This window comes from Chinchilla lanigera, unplaced genomic scaffold, assembly GCF_000276665.1.
Source record: "Chinchilla lanigera isolate Chin_1 unplaced genomic scaffold, ChiLan1.0 scaffold00057, whole genome shotgun sequence".
NCBI classification, from domain to species: Eukaryota; Metazoa; Chordata; class Mammalia; order Rodentia; family Chinchillidae; genus Chinchilla; species Chinchilla lanigera.
Window position 1 is genome coordinate 5,749,103 of NW_004955458.1, and position 24,731 is coordinate 5,773,833.

The following is a 24,731-nucleotide window of genomic DNA, read 5'->3' on the forward strand; positions in this document are numbered from 1 at the left end:
GGCAGCTATGTTGGGTCACGTACAGGAGACAAAAGCTATGTTAGCTTATGAGCAAGCTAAGGATTTAGAACAGTGCTGTTTAATAGAACTTTCCATGATGAGGGAAATGAGCTCTCAGAACACAGCTGAGGCAGCTGAATTTCAATAGCCATACGTGTCCAGTGGCTACCATACTGGATAAGGGGAGAGAGAGAGAGACAGACAGATGGACAGACAGAGACAGAGAGGAGAGGGGAGAGAGGGTATATATATATTTCAGCTGAGTTTACTGAAAGTGCAGATTTTTAAGAGTATCTATGTAAAACTTGCAAATAGTTGTCTCAAAAGCCACTCATGGGCATGTGTGGTGGCACACTTCTGTAATCCCAGCACATGGGGGGTTGAGGCAGAAGAATCACTGTGAATTTGAGGCCAGCCTGCCAAAAAGTGAGCTCAAGGCCAGCCTGAACTGCATAGCAAAACCTTGTCTTAGAAAAAAAGCTACTCATAACCACTTCAGACCGTATATTAGAAAATAGGAAAGTGATAAGGAAAAAGGGCTGACACAAGAGAGAATTTCTCTAGAGGGAGAAATCAGAGTGTTTTGCATTTTTTCTCCTTTCTCTCCTGCTGAAAATGAAGTGAAGAAGAATTCAGGAGGATTACACAAAGAGATGACATGTTCCTGTGAATTTTCAGCCCTTGGAAATGCATGCCTGGATCTCTTTGGGAAGTGTCAAAGGAGAAGCTGCCTGGAGATACCCGACCACAGAGAGGAGAAAAGTCCGCAATGGGTATGACCCGTGTTAGACAAAAGAGTATCCTGCAGCCTAGAGAGTACTCTGCAAAAGGAGGTAGTGGGGTCCTTGCCTGAGAAGATGAGCTATTGCACTAGGAAGAGTCTCTGTGGGGTCTACTTCTAGAAACTGCAACGGAGGGGGGCGGTAGAGAGAGAAGGAACTCCCAAATGTGTGCCCTGAAAGAGAGAAATGCTGTGGTGCAAACCTGCCAGTCAGAGGGGTCCAGTCTCCAAAGACAGGAGCACCCTCCCATACAAGCCCCGTTCTTCCCCTTTTACTTCTCTTGCTTCTCTCTGCCTGTTAGGGAAGGAACGATGAAGGCAAAGACAGCTCTCATCTCCTGTTCTCAAAGAAGGTAACCAGGATGTCACCAGAAGGTCACCAGGTATTTGCTAAGGTGGAGAATGCTATGGGAAATGTTTCACTCTTTGGAAGAAAAATCAAGAGTTCAGTTTTGTATAAAAAAGTATAAAACCCAATGGTCTAAGTAGTGGATAGTCATATTCTAGTATTATAATGGTCTTACTGAAGGCAATTTTATTTCATATGAGGATTAAAAGAAAAAACTACTAAAAATAACTATAACTACATAAATTGTTGAGTGATATGAGTTACAAAAACATGCTGCTGTGGCTTGGGTATGTTTGGAGCATGGGGCCCGGGTCCACATGTTGGGAGCTTGGTCTTGCCTGGTAATGGCTCCCTCTCACTTGTGTTCCACCTTGGTGTCATCTGTCATAAGGTGATGCAGCCAGGGGAGGTCCTCACAAGAACCCCTGCTCTTCTGACTTTCAGTCAACAAAACCATGAGCAAAATAATTTCTTTTCTCTCCTGAGCTCCTCGGGTATTTCACTAGACTGACAGAGAATGAATTAATACAGATTCAAATTGTGACTTCAAAATTACAAAATGTGTGTATTTGGGAATAAAAGTGTAGAGGTTTTGTGTGTGATCAAAGTTAAGCTGTTATCAACCTAAAATAGTCTGTTGTGAAAGTAAGAAATTTTATGTAAGTCTAATGGGAATGACAAAACAAAAACCTGTAATAGTATCTTTTCTGATCAAATGATATGAAGCCAGAAATGAAAACAGTAGTAATCTTGTGAAATTCACACATATGTGGAATTAAGTAACATGCTCTTGAACAACCACTGAGTCATAGAAGAAATAAAAATGGAAACAAAAACATTACCTGGAGATGCACAACACCCCCAAACTTATGGAACTTATGGGGTACAGCCAAAGCCTATAAAAAGAAAAAAAATTTTTTTGAGACAGGGTCTTGCTATGTAGTCAAGGCTAGCTTTGAACTCACTATGTGCCTCACACTGGCCTTGAACTCACAGCAATCCTCCTGCTTCAGCCTCCTGAGTGGTGGGAATACAGGCATGTGCCAGCACAACCAGCAAGAGAACATTTTATAGTAATAAGTACCTGTATCAGAAAGAACAAAGATACACCTCAAAAAACTAGAAAAAGAACAAAGCCAAAAGTTAGTAGAAGGATGGAAATAAGAAAGACCAAAACAAAAGTCTCTACCATCAAGAGTAGAAAAATAGTAGAACAAATTAACAAAACTAAGAATCAAGTTTTCTAAAAGGATAAAATCTACATGGCTTTCAATAGACTGGATAAAATACAGAAGACTCAAATAATAAAATCAGAAAGGAAAGAGGAGACATTATAATTGATAGAGAAATATAAACTATCATCAGAAATTGTGAAAAATTAGATGCCAATAAATTGGATGATCTAGAAAAAATGAATGAATTTCTAGACACATATAACCTACCAATACTGAGTCATGAAGAAGTGGAAAATCTGAATAGATCAATTTTGAGTGAAGAGATTGAAGAAGTCATTAAAAAAAAGCTCTTGTCAAAGAAAGACCCAGGACCAGATGGCTTCACAGCTTAATTCTACCAAACAGTTATATAAGAACTAATACTAATCCTTCTCAAACTTTTCCAAAAAGTTGAAGTACAGGGAATACAACTGAACTCATTTTATGAGGTCAGCATTACCCTAATACCAAAGCTGGATAAGGACACTATAAAAAAGACTCCTCACTCTTTCCTCAGAATTTGGGATTGAGCCCAGGGTCTTCTGACTGAGCTATACCCCACCATTCTTTTTTACTTTTAATTTTGAGAAGGTCTAATGCATTAAGTTTTCTAGGGCGGGGCTCGAACTTGCAATCTTATTGCCTCAGCCTTCCAGAGTATTGGGATTACACATGTGTGCCACCACGCCCCGCTAGAAATTTTGTTTGTTTGTTTGTTTGTTTTTGTTTTTTTTTCCGGTACTGGGAATCGAACTCATGACCTCACACTTGCCAGACAGGCAGTTGTGCCGCTGAGCTAAATCTCCAGCCCCCCCGCTGGAAATGTTGCCATTCAGTTTGGGGTTATTTTGCTCAATTCAGATGGAAAGTGTGAATTAGCGAAGTGCAGCCCTGCTGACGACACTGTTTTATGCTGGGGGCCAACAGTTGACAGAGCCAGCTGCTGGTTACTGCCGCTGCCAGCTTTCACTGCCCATTGTCAGCTTGTACTGGACGCTGTGGTTTGGCTCTACCAGGTGCTGGTCTCTGCTGCTGGTGGTTTGGCTCTACCAGGTGCTGGTGTCTGCTGCTGGTCTTTGTTGCCTGCTGGTCTCTGGAGCTCTTCAGAGCTAACAGCTCTGAATGTTTTTTGCCCTTTCTTTTGAAATGACTGCTCTGTCCATAGTACTCAGGATAAAAATCCCAAGCAAATTTACTGGATTTTTGGAGCCCACACTACCTGAGAAATAAATCCTAGGCAGGTTTCCAGGAACACCAAGGCACATCTTTACTTTAACAAGGCCTGTGCTGCTGCACATGGGGTGGTACACAGGAGGGAGCCCTCCTAGACTAACTAAAGAAGTGACTGGGGGCTGCTCCTTCTACAGCAGCTGCAAGCCTGTACACTGAAAAATAGGGCTGAAACCAGGGAATCTTCTGGAAGGCTTGTTGTGAGGGTTGGGTTTGTACTTCGTGATCAGCCAGCCAGGTAGAGATGTGGAGGGGACAGCTGGACACCAACCTGGAGTTCAAGAGGGACAGCAGATAGAGATTTGGGATTGATGGCACACAGATGACATTTAAAACCACTGGACTGAGACGGGATAGAGAGGGGGACTGAGAACTGGGACCTGCTGATGTTCAAGGGTGCAGAGTTGGGTAGGTTCAGTGAAGTGCTCAAACAAGGCCAGGAACTGGAAAATATTGGTAGGGAATGACTGATTGGGGGAACAGAGGTTTTCTAATGGGGAGCAGAATCTCAATTTTGACCTAAGTGACTCGTTAGACTACGTAGGAGACTAATGTTTACAGAAAGAACAAGTGGGAATTGTGCTAATTTGATTCTTTATACACCTCCATTTCCAAGACTTATTTAAAGGTGTGTCAGGTTCAGAATGTTGCACATGGTGGGAGAGGAAGGAGGATGAATGGGGGGAACCAGCTGCCGCCCTGACCAAGCCAGGGGCAGGTGGTGGAACCTGTACCCAGTTGATCTGTTGCAGAGTGTAGTTCGGTTTTTAGGGGAATATTTTTCCTCCACTAATTTAGAACTTAAGTAAGGAAAAGAGGCTATTGGTTGAGGTCTTCTCAAGTGCTCTAACACATGGCTGTTTTTATTTAAATATTTGAAGACGGGGTAGCTTTTCACTTTGCAATCTGAGTTGGGCATGGAAACCATATGACCAAATTCTGCAAAAACTGATGGAAAATTGAAACGTCATCTTAACCCTTAAAAGCTTAGTGTTCCGGGGCTGGGGATTTAGCTCAGCGGCAAAAGCGCCTGCCTGACAAGTGCAAGGTCGTGAGTTCGGTTCCCGGTACCGGAGAAAAAACCAAAAACCAAAAAAAAAAGCTTAGTGTTCCGTGTATGTAATGCCCCTACCAACAGAACACAGCTGATTGTTTTTCTCAAATTCTTGTTCCTTGAACTTTTCTAGGCAACATATATGAATTTCATGTGGAAAATGAGAAAATTGCAACCTCTGGCATAAATGGATTAATAATTGATAATTGACGATGTCATCATCCACATCATGGACTTCTATAGTATGTTCCTGACATGTTTCCTCATCTCATCTATGCCGCCCTGTCTCTTCTCCGTGGGCTGACTACAGTGATCTCTAAAGAGCAGCAACTGGGTCATGTCCCTTTGGTTCTTTCAGTCCTTCTGAGACTGACTGTTGTCTTAGAATAAAGTCCAAACTTCAAGGAGTTTGGCCTGCATGAGCTGAGGGCCCTGCATGAGCAGAAAGCCCTCCCTTCCTTTTCAAGAGCATCTCAGGAGCTACTGTCCTCCTCCTGACTCCTCTGTAATCTCACCAGGGTTCTCTCAGACCCACATCTGCAAGCTCTTCCTGGGGTCCTATGACCTGCTGGACCCTTTACCACATTCTTCAAGTTTAAATACGTCTTCCACAGAAAGGGTCTTCTTGACCTTCCAGTCCCAATGAAAATAACCTTCTGTTAGTGCTTAGCTTTTCTTCCTAACACTTAAAATTTATAAGTATACATTTTTTGTCTGAATTTGTTCAATGTCTGTTCTGCAGCTAGACTTCCAGCTCCAGAGGGCATGGTTCGCTTCTACATTGTCCAGTGCTTGCAGCATGCTGGGTCATTAGAAGTTGTTCAGTTAGTATTTGTTGAGTAAGGGGATGCCAATGGGACTGGAATGTTGTTGCTTTTATTTGGTAATCACTTCTGATGAAAGTTTACCAGGGCAGCCAAATTATATCCCAGAGTTGGTATCAGCATAAAGCCAGACCAAGGGCATGCTGGTAACTTTAATGTTTGATGTCTTTGAATCATGAGATCTTGATACATCCACCTCTACGCTAAGGAAGTATCTGTCAAAGGGCTTGAATAGTAAATTCTTTGCATTGTCTTTCTAGGCATCATGGTTATTCTTCCAATAAACATTCCTTTATGTGGTAAAATGCTCATGTTGCAAACAGAATTATTGACATAGGCCATAACAAACTTTGAATAAAAAAAGCTAAATAAAAGCATGTGATTCTTTTCCTAACTTTTCTGCCTGTGAATGGTCTTTCATTACATAGATAGTCTATAACAAAAGAGATAGCTCTAGTGAAAGTAGAAATAAGGTGGTCATCCTGGCCTATATCAAAATAAAGAACTCACGGTATGTGCTTGCTTAATGTCAGTTCTCTTTGAGAAGTTATCTATGTACTGTTTCTAGAATTTTTTCTTTAACTTTATTAGTATATGTTTGTGATACATAAGAATTACTGAATACTTCTTTAGTAGGGAGTATGGAAAAAATCAGAAAGAGCCTAAACAAGAAAATTATACTTTGAGAAAATTTGAGAATCTTTCCTTCCCCTACTTTATGGATATTTTTACAGAAGACATGCCTGGTAAGCTTTGCCAGATCAGTGTCAGTAGTGGATTCTATGTGGTTAAGTCCAGCCCACTGAATTTCTTACAGTATGTGAATTATGGGGTGCAGAGTGACAGAATTTACACAATCTTATGAAACCTGCCAGAGCAATGTAGCATTTAAACTAAGATATTTTAATGACCCATTTTTTTCAGACTGCTTGAGGATAAAAAAATGATTTCACAGGATTTACTACTATTAATCACTGTGACCCTTAGCATTTAGTACATGGTGGGCAGGTGTTTTCAGGATTATACTACTAACAAAGGAAAATGACAGACATGTTTTTAATAGTGAAATTATAATTAGAGACAATGTAACATTTTAAATTAGAATAAAAGGGCAAGGTTAGCATATTATAAAATATTGTAATTAATGTATTAAATACAGATACAATAATCCTACTTCATTTAGCAATTATTCATTCTACTTACAGTAAATAATTTGCTAATAGATTCAGACTGGACTTGCTAGGAAAGAAATGAAAGGCATTTTTGCTTAAATTCTGATGTCTAGGAAGGAGAGAGAATAAGCCATATTTTAAGAGACCTCTGAAAAAAGTTCATTTAAAAATGCCAGGACTCAGGTTTATTATTATTCTCCTGGGGCACACACTTTGAAATGATATTTCACACAAGGTAGAATCTGAAATTTGAATCCTGTCAAAGCCACGAAATACTGAAAGTCCAGATCTCACAGGGAATAACATTTAAATATTAAATGTCTGCGACCACAGCAGAGATGACAAGAATAAAAATGACCCCATTTCAAGTGAAATCTTTGTTCCCTTTTGTTTTTAAAACTGGGTTAAATTAGCATTTGTGTTCAGTGTGGCTTGGAAGAATACAAAATAAATATGATAAGAAGCAAAGAGTCTGAAGCTGTAATGTCCATGTAGTTAAAATGATTCCCCATTTCACTGAGTGCTGTCCTTTGCAAGGACGCTTAGGACTGTTATTTAGGGGCTGTGGGGCCAAAATAACAGGGTCATCAGTCAAACTGGGTGATCAGTGGAGCGGAGAAAATCCCAAAGTATTGACTTCATCACTTTGCAACAAGTGGCTTTAGTGTAGGACAAGACTCCTGGTTGTCACTTTTTGGTCTTTCCCTTCGTTTTTGGGATCTGTGTCTCACCGAGTATCCTGAAGAGCTCCAACCTTAGAGGCCACCCCTTCCTCAAACATTTAAATAAAAATAGCCCGAGTCCCCACATCCCATGGGTTAGAATATTTGAGAAGACCACAGTAAATAGCTTCTTTTCCTTATTTAAGTTCTAAGTTAGTGAGGAAAACAATTCAAAGAGTTGTGTATCCTGCGTACATTCAAATATTTGTAACCCGAGGGCAACCTGTCACCCAGAAAAAGAAAAAGCTCTGCAACAGGTCTGGGCTGTCATGCAAAGTGCTCTGTCCTGTGATCCAGCAGATTTGAGGGTACTTGAAGTGTCTGTAGCAAGGGGCAGGTGTGGAGACTTTGACAGGGTCCTATGGTGAATTCTATATAGTGCCTATCTTTAGAATCATGGGGCAAAGCTTTACCATCCTCTGTAAATGGCTGTTCTTCTGAGAAACACATTATGGCTTGATATTCCACCTTAGCAGAGACTCAACATTTCATCACAGGCCAGGAAATGAACACGCATTGCTGACCATAAACTTAGTGTTGTACGATTCACTAAACTATAAAGTCAGGCATGCAGTACAGCTTGATTGGCTCCGTAAGGCATGTATAAGTTGCATGCGCAAGTTGACCAGATGCTGAAGGTTCCTACTCTTGTTAACTTTCTCTTCTCTCTCAACCTAAACGTATGACCTCATCAAAGGGTGCGACTAACATTGAGTAAGGAAGAAAATAATTCAGTGCTGGTCTGTGGATCTGTAGAATGTGCTGGAACATCCCCAAAGAGGATATCTCAGCATTGCTGCCCATCTCTGGGTGGGCTCTGAAGGACAGTGGCAAAGGGAACTTCTGTTACTGCATAGTTCTTCAAGGTGTGTACCTAGTTATTTATTTTTCGTGGAAGAAGAGAGGGCTTGAGTTGTGGCTTTATGCTGATTCAGAGATAGTGTCTCCAGATTTGATTAGATGGTTAGTGACATGGACTGAACATCTCTGTCCCCTAGGAAGGAACCCAACTGAAAAATTGGTGACAAGGAAGTGTGTGGACAGATCTTTCTAAATGTTCACTCTGATGATGTCCGTCACATCAAAGAGAAACCTCAGTAAGAGGAGGATCTTAATAGTAGAACAGTCAAGATGTTTTTCTTTGTGGACACTGGTCAGGCTCTTTCTCTGGCTATGCCTCCCTTGCCAAATTTTTTTTTTTTCCGGTTCCGGGAATTGAACTCACAACCTTATGCTTGCCAGGCAGGCGCTGTACTGCTGAGCTAAAGCCCCAGCCCCTCCCTTGCCAAATGGACTCATAAACAAATGGCCATGGTGGCAGGGATAGAGGACTCAGCAGCATGGGCTTCTACTCACTAGGGCTGATGTGTCTACAGTTACTGCTGAGTGTCCTACATGCCAATAACTGACCAAATCTGAGCCTTTGGTATGGCACTATTCCCCAGGAAGATGAGGCAGTCACCCGGCGCCATATTGATTTCACTGGATCACATCCATCTTGGAAGAGGCAGTGCTTTGTTCTCACTGGAAGAGATATTTACTCTGGTTAAGGATTTGATTTCCTGGCTTTCAGTGCTTTTGCCAAAACCACCATCTGTGAACTTATGTAGTATGATTCACATGAAGATGTGGCCACAACATTGCTCCTGTCCAAGGAGCTCATTTACTAGCACCTGAAGTATGGCGAAGGATTCAAGGAATTCACTGATCCTAATCACCTTCCCCATCACGCTGAAGTGGCTGGGCTGAGAGAACTGACATAGGGGAAATAATATAATTCCCAACGTGCTGGTTATCAGATACGCCGAGTTTGTATTCCCCAAATCAAAGAATGAATTCTAAAGAACAAGTGGGGTTAAGGGTAGGAAAAATTTATTGAGAGAGAGAGCTCCTGAGAGATAGAAGCAGACCCGAAAGTGGGTTGCCAGTGAGCCCACTTCTCAAAGGAAATTTTACAGAGCAAAATCATGAAGTAGGTCCAACGTGGGTCAAAACTATGATCAACCAATCAGATTACAAGTATAGCCACTTAGGTAATATTGGTCCAATGGGGAAGCAGTTCATGTAGCAAGTGTGCTTAAAGAACAAGGATCTTTTTTGGAAGAGATGAGTCAGGAGGTCCTGGTCACCCACCTGGCTGACTGATGTCTATTTAGACTTTATTGGACTAGGTGATACCAATTATCTTATCTCCTGGGGAGGTAGGCATGTAGGCCTGGTCACTCCATCTTTATTTTGAGGTCTGGCTCCAACAGATGCACCTCCAGCCACAATTTTGATATGTTTTCATCCTCTGCACTGACTCCCTTGAGAACCCAGCCCTGTCTGACTGCCTCTAACATTTCTATCTAACATAGCTGCCTGTAGAATGATGGAGTAGCCCTTTGAAGATTTAGTTTCCATCCCATCTGGGTAGCAACACCTTGCAGGGTTGAGAGAAAGCTTCCTAGGAGGTGATGTGTGCTGTAGAGCATTCATAACATGTGGTGCTGTTTTTCACACAGGTAAAATCCACAGGTCCAGGAAGACAATGTGAAGCGAGACTCACTCCTTCCACTATTACCCAGGGTGAGACACCACGGGTGGCAGTGCACTGTGGGGTGCAGTCAGTCTTGTAGTTCAGGCTCATTGTCACTGATCTACTGCTCATGTCATTGGTACAAGGCAGCAGTGAAGCCCACAGCTCCTCTGGCTCCTGCTGGACCACTGCCCTTCATTCCTCCAGATCCTGAGCTAGGCATGTGTGTGTGTGTGTGTGTGTGTGTGTGTGTGTGTGTGTGTGTGTGTGTCTGGGGGTGAGGGTGCTGACTCCTTCTACAGGGCACTTTTGTTGTGGAAATTGGAAGTTGTGTGAGAAACATGGGTTTCCAGTTTGTTCTCATGAGGTCCTGTTTGCCTTTCCTATGTCTAGGTTTTCTTACTTATTCCTGGTGCTGAAAGGCTGTACAGAAACTTTGGCCCATGATAAACAAGGAAGCAATAGCCTTCTCTATACGTATAGGATTCCTCAACAGCCCCCACAGTGGAATAAGGTGTGATACCATTGTAATTCTCATAGAGTGGCCCTGCTTTTCTGCAAAAGCCTAAATGACCCAGCATCTCTCCATGATATTTGAGGACTCTCAGGGGAGGGCTTGGTACTCTTAGTCATTTATTGGTCTGATTTTCTGCCTCTGAAATTTTTCAAATTCACTGTCATCTTGACTCCTGGGTCTGCTCCCTTTTCTATGCCCCGAGTCAATCAAAATGTAGAACACAGTGCATTCTCCTTAATCTACTTCAGATGTCACTCACAAAAACCAAGTATCTTATAAAGACCCCATGGTAAAAAGAGGAGTCCTACTGAAGCAGAATACCTATAATGCATTACTTGAAATTGAATGTTAGTCTTCTCTGTCTTGGGAATTCTAGCTTCCTGCCAACCACCAGTGTTCACTTCTTTGTCTGCCTAATCTGTGTGCCTTCCTACTCCATCTCCCGAACAACTCAAAACTCCTTTCATTAAAAAAAAGCAGAACAATTCAGCTCTGGCACTGTCTTGTCCTTGATCACACGCTGTGTTCTTTCTCTTTTATAACCAAAGAGGCCATCGTTTCCTGAAGGGAAAGTTTGCTGCCACTTGTAAATTACAGCCCCTCTCCCTCCACATCTGGAGAGATCTTACATTACATCTCAGTGGAAAGAACAGAAAGGTACATCCTGTTCTCTGTCATCTCTCTACAGATTTGCACAAAATCAGTGTTCTAAAACCAAAGCCTTAAAAGAAAGATGGGCCAAAAGGATGGCAGGAGGACATGTAGATCCTGTGAACAAGATGCTCGGGCATTAAAGGAAGTCTGCCACCACAGCGGGTTGTAGCATTTTCTCTGATGAGTTGCTCAGGGTGCCACTGTGAATGCATTCCAAGCTACACTTCCAGAAGCTTTCACTTAGAAAGTTGACATTTCATTTAAGAGTCTAAAAGGAAACTCCAGGCAGCGCTATAGCGTTGCAATGGCAGGAAAACTGTAGCACATCACTGTCCCCCTGGAGATGTGCGTGTTTGCCAGTTTTAAAAATACAGTTTAAGGAAGTAGGAGATTGGAGCAGGATGGGCATTTAAATTCAAAGGAGAGGGAGGAAATAGAGAGGTGAATGGAGGAAGGTGGGAAAGGGGTCTTTTTTTTTCTAAATCCAGACATGAATATAAGTGCCTTATTTTAACAAAAAATAGCTAGTTGTAGACATGTTGAGCTTATTGTTCTATCAAGGGCCTGGCCATATAGATCTCCAGGCTATTTGAAAAAGGGCTCCAAATTGAGAGATCAATAGAGTTTCATTTCTGCTTTGCTCTTTTTTTGTGTTACTAGTCAGGAGCCTTATAATAAAGTTTTGAATTTTTGGTTTAATAAATTGATTCATTTCAGTGTAATAAATTAAACTGAAAGTGAAATGAAAAAATTTACTTTTTTTTTTTTTTTTTAACTTGGAGAGATCCTAAGTGTAGGTTTTTATGTTCTTAGGGCTTGGATATTACCTATTTTTTCCTTTCACTGTGTGGAAGAGACAGGGGAACTTTTTGTTTTTGTTTTTGTTTTTCTTTTCTGGTACTGGGAATTGAACTCATGACCTTGCACTTGCCAGGCAGGCGCTGTGGCCCTGAGCTAAATCCCCAGCCCCCCAGAGAGACGTTCTGAAGGAGAGGAAGCATGTAGGGAGTGACTTCAGCCACAGCGGTGCAAGGAGGCAGAGGGAGAAGCCTCCACAGATTTGACACCCCGGGCCTTTTGATGCCCAGTGGACTCCGAGTTGCTGGGAGATACACCCAGAGCACCAGACTTCAGGGTGTGATCGAGCCACCACTGTCAGACGCTGGCTCTGGAGCTCCTTTCTTTGGAATTTGCTCTGAAATGGTGCTTTCTGAACCTTATTTTGGTTTACAGAGGACTGTGAGATTCTAGTGAGGCTATAGATCCTTTCCAGAGGAAAAGCACATGTACAGTGCTTGTGTATGTACACACTCACTTTATCAACAAGATTAGATTTATAGGAGCCCTGAAACCTCACTAAGGAGTTGAGGCTCTAGTTCCCACTTTAAGTCCCTCTTTTGGAGAGTTCCCAGGCTGTTCTATTTTTGATCGTTGAGGTCCCTCTTCAGGTCTAAGCTTGAGTGTCTCTCAGCTCCTCTGGGACCAAGCAGGGGACACTATAGATGCATATGCCGCACAGTTTAATAAAAGGCTGAACAAATGTTAAAGTGCAGGCAGCCACAGAAGAGACACATTTGTGCTTTATTCACTGCTGTATTCCAGATAGGCTGTGGGTACTCAATAAATAATTGCTGAAAACTTTTGCTTCAGAGCATTATGCTACAGGCAGGTGAGGTGAAAGGTCAAAGCAGGCTGTCATGGAAGAGCAGGAGGAGCTAACGTGAAGCTCCCACAGTGGGTAGCACGTGGGACTGTGTCTATGGCCACTCAGAGGCTCAGTGTAAACCAAGGAATGAGGGACTCACTCCTTGCCTTCTTCAGCCCTGCTGGCAAGGCTGCAGAGGTGGGCATGAACAAAATGGGAGGGGGCAGGGACATCTGAGCTCATGGCACAGAGGTTCCTATAGCGACTGACTATGGAGAACCCAGTATGTCAGGCAGTTATCTGGACCTGAGGAGGCAGAAATGGAGGCTCCTGGCATCCATAAAGGCATGTCTCCAAATCTTCGCATATTGCCTAATTTATTTATTTATTTATTTATTTGCCCAATTTATAAGGGCTATGACAGTATTTAATTTTTATTGTCTTTTTGAGACAGGGTCTTGCTATCCATTTCAGGCTGGTCTTGAGCTCTCTTTGTAGCCCAGGCTGGTCTTGAACTCATAACAATCCTTCTGCTTCTGCTTCCTGAGTGCTGGGATTACAGGTGTGTGCCATCACGCCCAGCATACAGTATATAATTCTTTACCCCTAAACAATTCCTAGTCTGTGACCTAAAATCACTGGTTCCCTAGAATTCTCCTTCTGTGCCAGTCTCAATCTGATGATTGCTTTCTTTTGGAAACAAGCTTTCTTTTTTTTAAAATACCATGTTCCAGGTATCAGTGAACAAATAGCATTGAGAGTAGATCCTGGGCAGTCAGCTGGGTTCATTCACAGGCCAAATACTTTGGTCCTGCACAGTTGCTTTGCACTAGGTGTGATTCAAATTTGTGTCTGAGCAATGTGATAAACAGTTACATGCCACTGGCCTTTGTGGATACTTGTGAACTGTTCAAACTGAAACCACTCAACTAGCTTTAGTTTTGAGCTCATTCAGAGCTGAGAAGCTAACTCCTGGCTCTGGGGTGTTTGGGAGCAAATCATCAGGAAAATCATACACCATGACCAAGATGGATTCATTCCAGGAATGCAGGGATGGTTCGCTAATCGCAAACCAATAAATGTTATACACCGTATCAATAGAGCCAAAGACAAAAACCACATGATCATCTCAATAGATGCAGAAAAAGCTTTCAACAAAGTCCAACATGCATTCATGATAAAAACCATATAGAAAATAGGAATAGATGATCTTTATCTCAATCTGATAAACGACTTACTGTGTGCCCTCCTTCCAAAGCTAAGTGCTTGTCTTGTAATTGCTATCGGTGTTGTCATCCTATTCATCTTCTCAGGTCACTATTACCTTTCATCCTGCTCCAGTGACTGCCTCACGCTCTGCTGTCCTGTCCAGCAAAACCTCATGCACAACTGCGTTTTCACCCCATGCTATTTTCCTCCTTTCCCTCTCCCTCTTATATGGGGCGTGATTGCAGGAGCTCTCTACACTGAGCTACAGCTGCAGCCTTTTTTATTTTTTCAATATTTTATTTTGAGACATGAGTCTTGCTAAAGTTGCCCAGGCTGGCCTTGAAATTGCAGATCTCCTGCCTGAGCCTCCCAAATAGCTGCAATTATAGGCATGTGCCACAGCGCCTGCCGCGGTCTCTGGGCAGACTCCAGCCACGCTCTCACGCTCGTCCCTCTGGCTGAGACCTCCAGATCCTCACTGCTCACCCCGCTCAGCCACTTCCACTCTCTCTGGAGAAGCCTTGCCGCCCCTGGCTTCCCGCATGCCCTCCTTTCTGGGGCTCTCTGACCTACTGGTTGCTACTTCTTAGGTTCCTTTTTTGGCTCACCTTCCTCCTTTTCCTGAACCTGTGTATTTTAGAATTATTCAGGGATCCCCTCTTTTTTTTTTTTTTTTTTTTGGTACTGCAAATTGAACTCAAGACCATGCACTTGCCAGACAGGTGCGTTTGCTGCTGAGCTATATCCCCGGCAGGGCTCCCCGTTTGATCCTCTTTTCTTTTCTAGCTACACTCACTGCCTAAGAGATTTTATCTAGTCATACGAGTACTATTTATATCCTGATGACTCTAAAACTTTATGTCCAAATCTGACCTCTCCCCTGCCTTACAGATTTTTCTATCCAGCTGCCTATTTGACAATCACATTTTTTTTTTTTTTTTTTTTTGGTCTTTTTGAGGGAGGGTCTCACTCTGCAGTTCAGGCTGGACTTAAACTCACTTTGTAGCCCAGGCTGGCCTCGAACACATGGTGATCCTCCTGCCTGAGCCTCCCGAGTGCTTGGATTACAGGTGTGCATCATCTCCCCCGGTGACAACCACATTTAATATTGAATAGTCATCTAAACTAAGGTAGGTAAAGAAAAGCTTTTGGATTCTCCCCAAACATGCTCTTCCACTATTTCCCGTCTCAGTAAATGACGCCATCCTTCCCTGGGCAGGAAGAATACTTTGGCATCTTTTCATTCAGTCTTCTCATCCAATTCATCGGCAAATCGTGCCAGCACTATATTTAAAGTAATTCCTGAGAGCAAGTACCTCTCACCACTATCTGCTTCTTCCTGGGTCCAAACCTGCACCATATTCCTCCTTGTTTACTTTTCCTGTGGCCTGTGCCTGGCACTTGCATACTAAAGTCTATTTTATATGCTGTTGTCAGTGTATAAATTAAAACTGTTAATTTAATCCTGTCATTTTCATGTTTTGTTTATTGTTTTTCTCCCCAACTAACTGCAAGCTCTCTGTATCTCAGCAGCTAAAACAATACTGGACATGCATTTAATATTTAATATGCACTTGCTGAGTGAAAGAAGGAGAAGGAGAATCAAGCAGGATATCCTTAAGCTCAGAACATTAAATACCCTGTGATCAGATTCTTTCTACTATGAAAAGGAGGCTATTTTAATTTTTAGTGTCATGGTGCAGGGCTGCCCCATTCCTTCCCTGCCTGCTGAAGAGAATTCTAGTTATCTGATTTGTTTCTTCCCTCCTAAGGAAAAGAATGTCTGCATTGAAGAGAAGGAAGAAGATCTAGGTAATAAGGGAAAGAGAGAGAAAGGGAGATGGAGAGAGAGAGAGAAAGAGAGGCAGAGAGAGAAAGAGAGAGAGAGGCGGAGAAGCACCGGAGATGGAAAAGACAGAGAAAAACTGCAGGAGCAGTGTGTTTGGGGGAGTTCTGGTGATAGACACCCTGGAGAGCACACCCTAGCACAAATGCTTTTTATATATTTTTTTTGGACAGTTTTATCAAAATGAAGTTACCTGATCTGTTGGGAGCCGGATCTTTCCCTCCCCTTAGATTCTCTGTAAACAGCCCCTTATGCTGATTGTATAAGTAAATGCTCTGCAGTTGCTGGGCGGCCCCTTCTCCCATCAGGAGAGGGCTCCACCTGACCTCAGCTTTCTGACTCTTGTCTTTATTTCTTCATCCTCCACTGCTCTCCCTCCAGAATTTCAAGAGCTGCGCTGGATGCAGTACTGATCTGGACGTTTTTGCTGTTCTTGTTTTTTTTTTTTTTTTTTTAAAGACAGGGTCTTGTAATGTACTAGGCTGGCTTTGAACTTGAGATCCTTTTGCCTCAGTCTCTGGGGTGCTGGGATTACAGGTATGAGCCACCATGCCTGGCTTGATCTAGACTTTTTTTTGTTTTGTCTTTTTGAGACAGGGTCTCACTATGCAGTCTAAGCTGGTCTTGAACTCACTTTGTAGCCCAGGCTGGTCTCGAACTCACAACAATCATCCTGCCTCAGCCTCCCGAGTGCTGGGATTACAGGCATGCGCCATCACACCTGGCTTTGATCTAGACATTTTTAAGGCACAAATGCTTTCAAAGAAAGTTATATCATTTACACTCTTATTTTCTACTTCAGAAACAGAAGAAGGTGACCATGTGTTGTCAATATTTTTACATATTAGAGCTGAGGAAACAACATTCTGTAGAATGTAAGTAGTTGTGCGAGTTTGTAAATACCCTCTCTGTCCAGCTCCAGGCAGTACCAGGACTCTGTGCTGAAGCCACAGGAAATGTGACAGTGTTGGCTTTTGAATCATCTCCGGGAGCCCTGGGAATAGAGCTGCGGACCAACACAGTGGGCTGTGGATCAGGGTTTTGAGGACGCAACAAGGGCTGCAAAACCCCTTGTCTCACAAGGGTCAGGAACACACAGACACTTGCCTGCCCGCACTTCTCTGATCTGCTTTCAGCTGACTTTCACATTCTCAAGGTTAATCTTGTCAGGCTTGCTGATCAACAAGGTTGCAATGAGTATTCATAGAGATTGGTACAGAAGTTAATGTCCACATCTGCATGAAACACAGGCAGAAATGAAGACAGTGACAATGACCAATCTTGACAGAAGGGACAGAAGCCTAAACTCTACAAGGAAATGTTTGTAGCGCTCATCAGCGTGGGGCTGCATATTGCAGATAATACAACCATTTAAAAATCACAGGATCTAAGCGTTATGGAAATGACAATGACAGCTTAAGGACAACTGTTGTCACTGCAGGAGCATGCTGAGAAGCATGTACTTGCTTTTCTGCTTCATTAGGAAATCCCCAAGTCCTTGGAGTAGCCAATTTCTCCTTTAAGTCTATAAGATACAGATCTCAAATTCTTTCCGAGTCTTCTTAGTTCTTGGATAGTTATGGTCAATTACTCATTCAGTGGAAAAATGAAAGGGAAAAAGGGAAGGAAAATGGGTCCCTGACTTCTACAAATACTGATAACTTTTTTCTATATTTTCTGAAGTAAAATAATGACACGGGACACACTCATACAATCCAGAGGATAAGCTCTATTAAAGGGACAGAAAAGAGCAGGTAGGCTCGCCGTGCACAAAGTGAAACCAATATTCAAAATCTGCCCATGTGGAAATTCCAGCTTTCTGGTTTTGTTTGGTTTTGAGGTCAGATGTGGTGACAGGAGAGCAGATCATCCGCTCTTTTGGTGTTCCTTATGTGACCTGCATCAACAGTGGATACCCAGACTCAACCCAAGACCAGACAACTCCTTCTCAGAGTCTTCTCAGGCCTGCTTCTAATTAGAATTGAGCTTCTACAAGAAAGGTAATCTCTGTCTTCATCTTAGGTTTTGCATGAAAGTCTTTAGGAGGATACTGTGGTCTGGATGTGTGTATTCTCCTAAAATTTGTAAGCTGAAAACCCAGTCACCAATGTGATGGTGTTAGGCAGAGCCCTGGGGAGGTGATTTGATCCTGGAGCCACTATAAATGGCATCGGTGCCTCTATAAAAGAGGCTCCAGAAGCTACCTTGCCCCTTTCTGTCACATGAGGACACAGTGAGAAGACCACTCTGGCCAGCCACTGAATCTACCAGTACTTTGGTCATGGATTCTACAGCTTTCAGAACTGTGAGAAATAAATTATATTTATTTATAGGCTCCTCACACTGATGGTATCTTGTTACGGCCTGGGCAGATAAAGACAGAGGCTGTCACCAAAATTATAGGAAATATATTTGGAAAAGAAATTAGCTTTAAATGCCACATATTTATTCATATGTAGAAAAGACCTTTAGGTAATTATTACGGTCACCAACAATAATAACAACTATTATACACATACATGCTTTTTCATTTAATGTTTACCATAACTTTGTGAGAGAGATAGTGCTATCTTTATTTTATGGAGAAGGAAGATGAGGCTTACAGAGTTTTAGATGACTTTAGTAGGCAGCGAAGAGCAAACACAAACCTAGTTCTTCTGAGATGAAATTATTTACCTTTTTAGAACTTTGTGTTCCCTTGGTTTAAGACAGAGTGTATTATTGGAGAGTTCGTGCTTAAATCTTACCTTATTTCATCATTTTGTTTTATCCAAAGAATAAAGAGGCTTTAATCTTGTAGGGCGAATATTGAGAGGTGTTTCCAGTTAAAAATTAAAGAGCAAACAATTCTGAAGCTGAGATTCTGAGTTTTGACTGCTAATTAGAATGTGACAATAATAGCCTAGTCTGGTCAAAACGTAGTGGGGGAAAAGCACTGAGCAATGTGTTAGGTAGGAAGGCATTTGTTTGCCAATAATAGAAAAACCTGGTCACAATGACTGTATCAGATAGGATTTATTTATTTTTTTTCACAGTGAGAAGGGCAGAGGTGGGGATCCTGGGTTGGGATTAGGGCAAATGTTAGCAAAGTCCCAGTTCCTTCTATCTTAGCTACTCTTAGCCTTGGGCTTTTTTCTTCAGGTTTGTTGTCATTTAAAAATTTTTGTAGTACTGTAGATTATCGCAGGAGCAATATAGCTGTGGTGCTGAAGTTTGAACAAGATCATACTTATGCACTGGCCCGTCTCTTAGGAAGGTTACGCCATAGTCCCGTGACTCATGGATGCTTATCTTGGGGTTGTTTGTCCAGCCACTAGTTGGTTTTCCTTTACCCGTGTCCCTTGTAAAGAACATTAGGTGTCTGTAGCCCTTCTGGCCAGTCATTGGCAGGACACCTGTGACCACACAATGGTGAGGTTTCCTGGGGTCCTAGTTTGTGCCTCTGTTCTCCATAGCCCCATGTTCAGGCCATCAGAGTTACAGTAGAAGTCCACTGAAGTCTCTTGCTACCGGATCTGCGTATTCTAGGAAGGGAGCCGGGGCCGTGGGGATACAGCCAACTGACAAGCTGGCTGGGGTTCTTCCTATGAGTCATATGTGGCAGCTTCGTTCAAAATGATCAGCAGCGTCACACACAGGGAAACCAGGAAGGAAAATGGGGGCACAGAAGCCCAAGTCAAGGAGAGAGTCCTGTTGCTGGATTTGCTAATCTACAAGAATAAACAGGGGAGATCTATTTTGTAGAAGCCAAAGTCTAGGGAGATCAGACCATCGGGAGCTGAGGCAAAGGATGGGTGCTAGGTCATAGAAGGCACAATCATGAGACGCAGTCAGGTGGTGTGAATGTCAGCTTGGATGGCAGTGGTCAGTAATGGGTGGGGAGGGGTTCGGAGGGAAGGTGGTTGAAAATATATAGATCTGGTTGTCTCAATACTGAGGCTTATCTGTCTTGCAACGGTGATTGGATGCAAACCAGTGAGAAAATAAGGTACCTGGACATGGTCAGTAAAATTTCTTAAAGAGATTATTTGAAGTTCTTCTATTACTAGAAAACTACTTTCTAATCTACTTGGTGCAAGGTACGCTCGTCTCTGGATGCCTTTCATTCCCTTGTTTAAAATGGAGACATTTCCTAGTTTGTAGCTCCTTGAGGAGGTGAGTCCAAATAGGATTATGTAGTTCCTGGAATTCCACCGAGGAAAACAGCTATGTAAATTTGGTGTATTGTTATTCATGACATGTGTGGTTGAACTGAAAGCTCCAGCTCCTATCAACCATGCAACCCATAAAATTAGACCTCCTATACGTGCACAGTAACTCTTACAGTAGAAGCCACAAACCAATTTTGCCTTACAGAAGTGTGCTCATCCAAAATTTTTAATATACATTTTAAAAACTGGCTTGGGTTTCCTCTGAAGTCATATCTGAGAAAAGCATCTTAATGGGGAAAAAGTTTACTTTACATATAGAACTATCTATGTTTTTTATGTGTTTACCAGGAGCTAAGTTTGATCACCAAACCAAATGATGTAATAGTTTTCATTTCCATTTTGCTAATTCAATTAAGATATAAATTCTAGTAACATAATTACAAACTTATTACATTTCTGATGAACATGCCTGCATCCATGTTGTGGGCAATATCTGATTCCTTTTGATTATTCTTTTAGTTCTTTATCAGTTGCAAGTTTTTCTTTGTAAATGCATTATGGGTAATTTATGTTGTTTTGACAGTTTGCTTCTCTGATATAATTTGCAATTCTGCACCCAGAGTTGTGATATGCTACAGTTTGGATAAACGGCATGAAAATACAGAGGTTATCTATGTAAAATGATTCATATTGTAGAATAAGGACTTCTGTAAAATGAAAAAACAGTATATTGCTATTAATCACACTTTTTATATTACTTTTTTCCCTTGACTGAGATTTGTTACATTTACTATTGTAACATATTTCCAAAACACATTAGTTAAATGGGGTTGAAAATCATGCATGCATATTTTATGGAAAAAAATGCATAGATATATTTTCAATTTACAGCTATAAACTATGGCTTTCCTTGAATGATAAAAATATTCTGGCTCATTTAAAATGAGCTACATAATAAAAATGATGTGCAATAATAATTTTACAATGCTTAATAATATAAAGTACTTTATCTGAAAAATGCCTTTTAAAAGGTTTTATGCATAATTCAAATACTGTCTTGTATAGAAAATAAGTGAGTGATATGCAAGAGTAATCCGAAAGTCAAAAGAACTGATAAATAATTTCAAAAATGGTCCTAGAGATTTCTACCTCTGTTCACAGAATTAAGAGGCAGTGACATGTTAAAGGTTTATGCTGTTGGCAAACTGGGAGAAGTAGGACAAAGTGACACAATAAACATTAGGTCCAAACTTTCTCTAATATAGGTTTTGTGGTGTAGAAAAGAAGGATACAAAGGGCTATTGAAGTTTGTTAAATATGCTTCTTATTGTCAATTCATGTCACTAAAGAGAGTTTGCCCTTGCTCACACAAGAGAGGAGCTTTCAGATCTTCAAGCAGATACCTGCCTGGGAGAACCTTTAACATGCAAAGTAGCCCAGGGAGTTTGCGGGCTTCCTCATCACCATCAAAGCCCGGAACCTGGAGGAAGGGAGCACAGATGCTCCCAGTGTTGTCCCTGGGCGATCCCTAAGAAGGGGCAGGGAAAACAGGCTGGAGAATTGTAATGTGTTTGTTAATGAAGGCTGGGCTATTGTTCCTTTAGAATTAAAATAATTTGAAAGATGCTTACAGTTTAAAAAGAGGAATGGAAAATCAGCCCCAGTAGGAACAGGTTAATTACAGTGGAAACCATGATTTTTTTTTTTTTTCTTTTCTTGAAGACCTGATAAAGCGTTGGTAGATGAAAAAAAGACTCCAATAACTAGACTGTAAATTGTAATAAAATGCTGCAATATATTACTTGTTTTTATAAATATTCGGTATGTTGCTTGTGAGTTTTAACACTGTAATATTCAGTATGTTGCTCGTGAGTTTTAACACTATAATTGTGAGTGCATTTTTTTTTTTTTTTTTATACTCGTGAAGGTTTTAGCTGTGCTGTCTGGTTCTTTTGAGTCGAGGGAACTTCAGTCCTTCATTCTGACTCATTGTCCCAAGACAAGAGTGACAGTTTCACAATTTATAAATCTGGTGCTCCTCAGAGGCTATTTTCTTAATAATTTCATTTTTTTGAAAGGCGTAAATAAAGCAGGGGCCTGCTGAACATAGTCTAGAAACAACCTCAACTGAAGGCATTTTTATTTTAAAAAGTATTTCAGTAAAGCCTTAGGACATTCAGAGGGAGCTTTCTAACAGTGTCCAGAAGCCTCCTCTGTAAGGGAAGTTGGTTATTCTGGCCAATCTGATCTTATTCTGCTCTCAGAGCTCTAACGGCAGCCATGTCCTAATGGATCAAGCTTAAGATTTGCTGCCCTGGTGGTGGGTGGGAGAGATTTGGGGACATGGGGTGCCTAGGTAGATTTCCCTTTTGCTCCTTGCTTTCTCTCCTCCTGGATTTGTCTTTCTCTTTAACCTTGATGTCTTTGTGTGTCAAGATGTCTTCAACCATCACTTCCCTGCGGCTAATTATGACTTTATAATAGATCTCAGTGTTACTGGCTTTTGGGTTTCAAAGTAATTCTTTCCAGGTTCTTGGTGTCCTTAGCAAAGAATGGACAAGACAAGACCCACAGAAAAGGCAGCAAAGATGCACATTGACTGAAAGGTGAAAAGAAGTATGCAGAATGCGAGCAGGCTGGTGAAAAGGCTACAGGAGCCTGGAGGATAACAGAGAGGAATCTTTCGCCTCTGCAATTGCTTGACTTCTTCCTAAAGCAAGCAGGCATGGGGGATGGTTGTCCTATCGGAAACTTACTTGGCCTGGCTTCAGATTGAAGCTGTCCTATCAAAGGATTCCTTGGTTTCACGCAAGATGTAAATGACGAATGGAGAATGATCCCATGTGGTCAGGGACTTCGGTCATTCCAGATTCTGTGTTCTGTGCGTGTGGTCTGGGTCTCCACGCCTGACAGACTTTCTATGGTTGTTTAACCTGTCTGCCCCAGCCTTAATCTCCTACTTCATGAGTATAAAACAGAGTAAACCGTGCCACTTAATTAATATTCACTGATTTTTTATTTTATTTACTTCAGGGGAAATTTTAATAGAGCCTAAATGGACAAAGTATTTTGTTTTCTTGGAACAGTATTTAAAAGGTGCTTGATACAGTTTAAAGAGTAAAAATGTATGTTAATGTAGGTTGTCTTGGTTTCATCCTTTTACAAATTAAGAAGGACACGTTTGAGTTGAGGATCACTTTGTTCCCTCTACCTAGCACGTTCACTTTTGAGACTTTCTGGAACCTTTAGTTAAGTTTAATCAACTCTGAAAAATCACTTGTTTAGTGTCGCATTTTGTCATCTGTTGCCATTTACTCGTTTTTTTTTTTTTTTTTTTTTTTGCGGTACCGGGGATCGAACTCACCACCTTGCGCTTGCCAGGCAGGTAGGTGCTTATGCCACTGAGCTATATCCCCAGCTACTCTGGTTTTATTTATTTATTTTTACCTAAGCAACTCTTTAGGAAAGCATTGTATGGGTGGAAATAAATGATCATTGGTTGATTGCTTATGATTAGAGAAGATTGTTCTGAAACTGGGGGTTAAAGCCAACACCGTAGCTCTAAATCAGGTGCTTTTGTGGTTGATTCGTTAGAGGAAGAACCTAGTCCACAGGGCAAGGGCCAGGTAAGATGCCTCCTCGGCTTTAGGCTACACTTTTGATCCTAATCTATGTAGATTACTGTGTAACAGACTGTGTAACACTGGTTAAATGTTTGGCTGGTAACAAAAAAATGAAGAAAATAATGAATGCATACTAGGCGGCAGGAAAGATTTAGAAAGATTTGTATCAGCTTTGTAATGAGACTTACACATGGGAAATAAAATTTATTGTTGCTAAACATTGAACATTGCTCTGGAGGACTAAAATAATGAACACAAGTAAAAATAAATAGCACTGAACTAACTAGAGCAGTAAGCCTTCCAAAAGAGCTCTCTAGAGGGAAGCAAGAAGGGTTATTCTCCAATGCTGCCTAGAAAACGTAACACCACAATTCACATATGCAACAGCATTAGTCTAATTACGCCCAGATAGCGAGTCAAAATGTTTAGTTCTGTTCGATTTATTGACTCTTTCCTCCCAAATTCCAGAGGAAGTGTCAATGCCTGTTGAAATATACACATCAAGATTTATGTCCCCAAGCTATTAAAAACACAGCAAAAAGTATAATAACATAGTTTGGATTAGAAGATGTTTAGGAAGATTTCAATTCACCATGTGTTAGATGTTAAGTAAACCCATTAGACCTTGAGATATTGTCTTGGAAAACACGAATGACAACAAAATGTATTAGTTTAGGGAGTAGCCATCCTGGGAAAGAGTCAGAAACTGAGCACCAGCGACATTCAAAATGGGCATAAAATGTGTCAAGCAAATTATTTCCTCTTTGATGTTATACTGGGCACACATGGTAGAAAAAAATTATTTGTATCTTGTCAATGTGTTTTTCTCAGCTAGTTTACCATTAGTGCCTTACAAAACAGCTTTCAATCTTACAATAAACATAGTGATGTTTTTTCGGGGTCTCCCCAGCAGGCCTACGTAGTCATAGACTAATTGTTTAGGAAGTATCAGGTCAGTGTATTAACCAGGTGTTGAGTTTCAAACTGTACCTCTCTTTAAGAATAAGATTAGTTTTTTTCCCCTGAATTTTCTGCACGATGTTACTGGGTGTACAGGTGACTGGTTCCTAACACCATGAAGAACCGGCAACACACCTTTGATTCTTCGGGTCTTTTACATGTGGAGTTTAGAGAGAGCATACTGCAAAATGACAGACAGAGAGGAGAGGGGAGGAGAAGTGGGGAGAGGAGGGGAGAGGAAGGGGTGGGGAGAAGAGGGGAG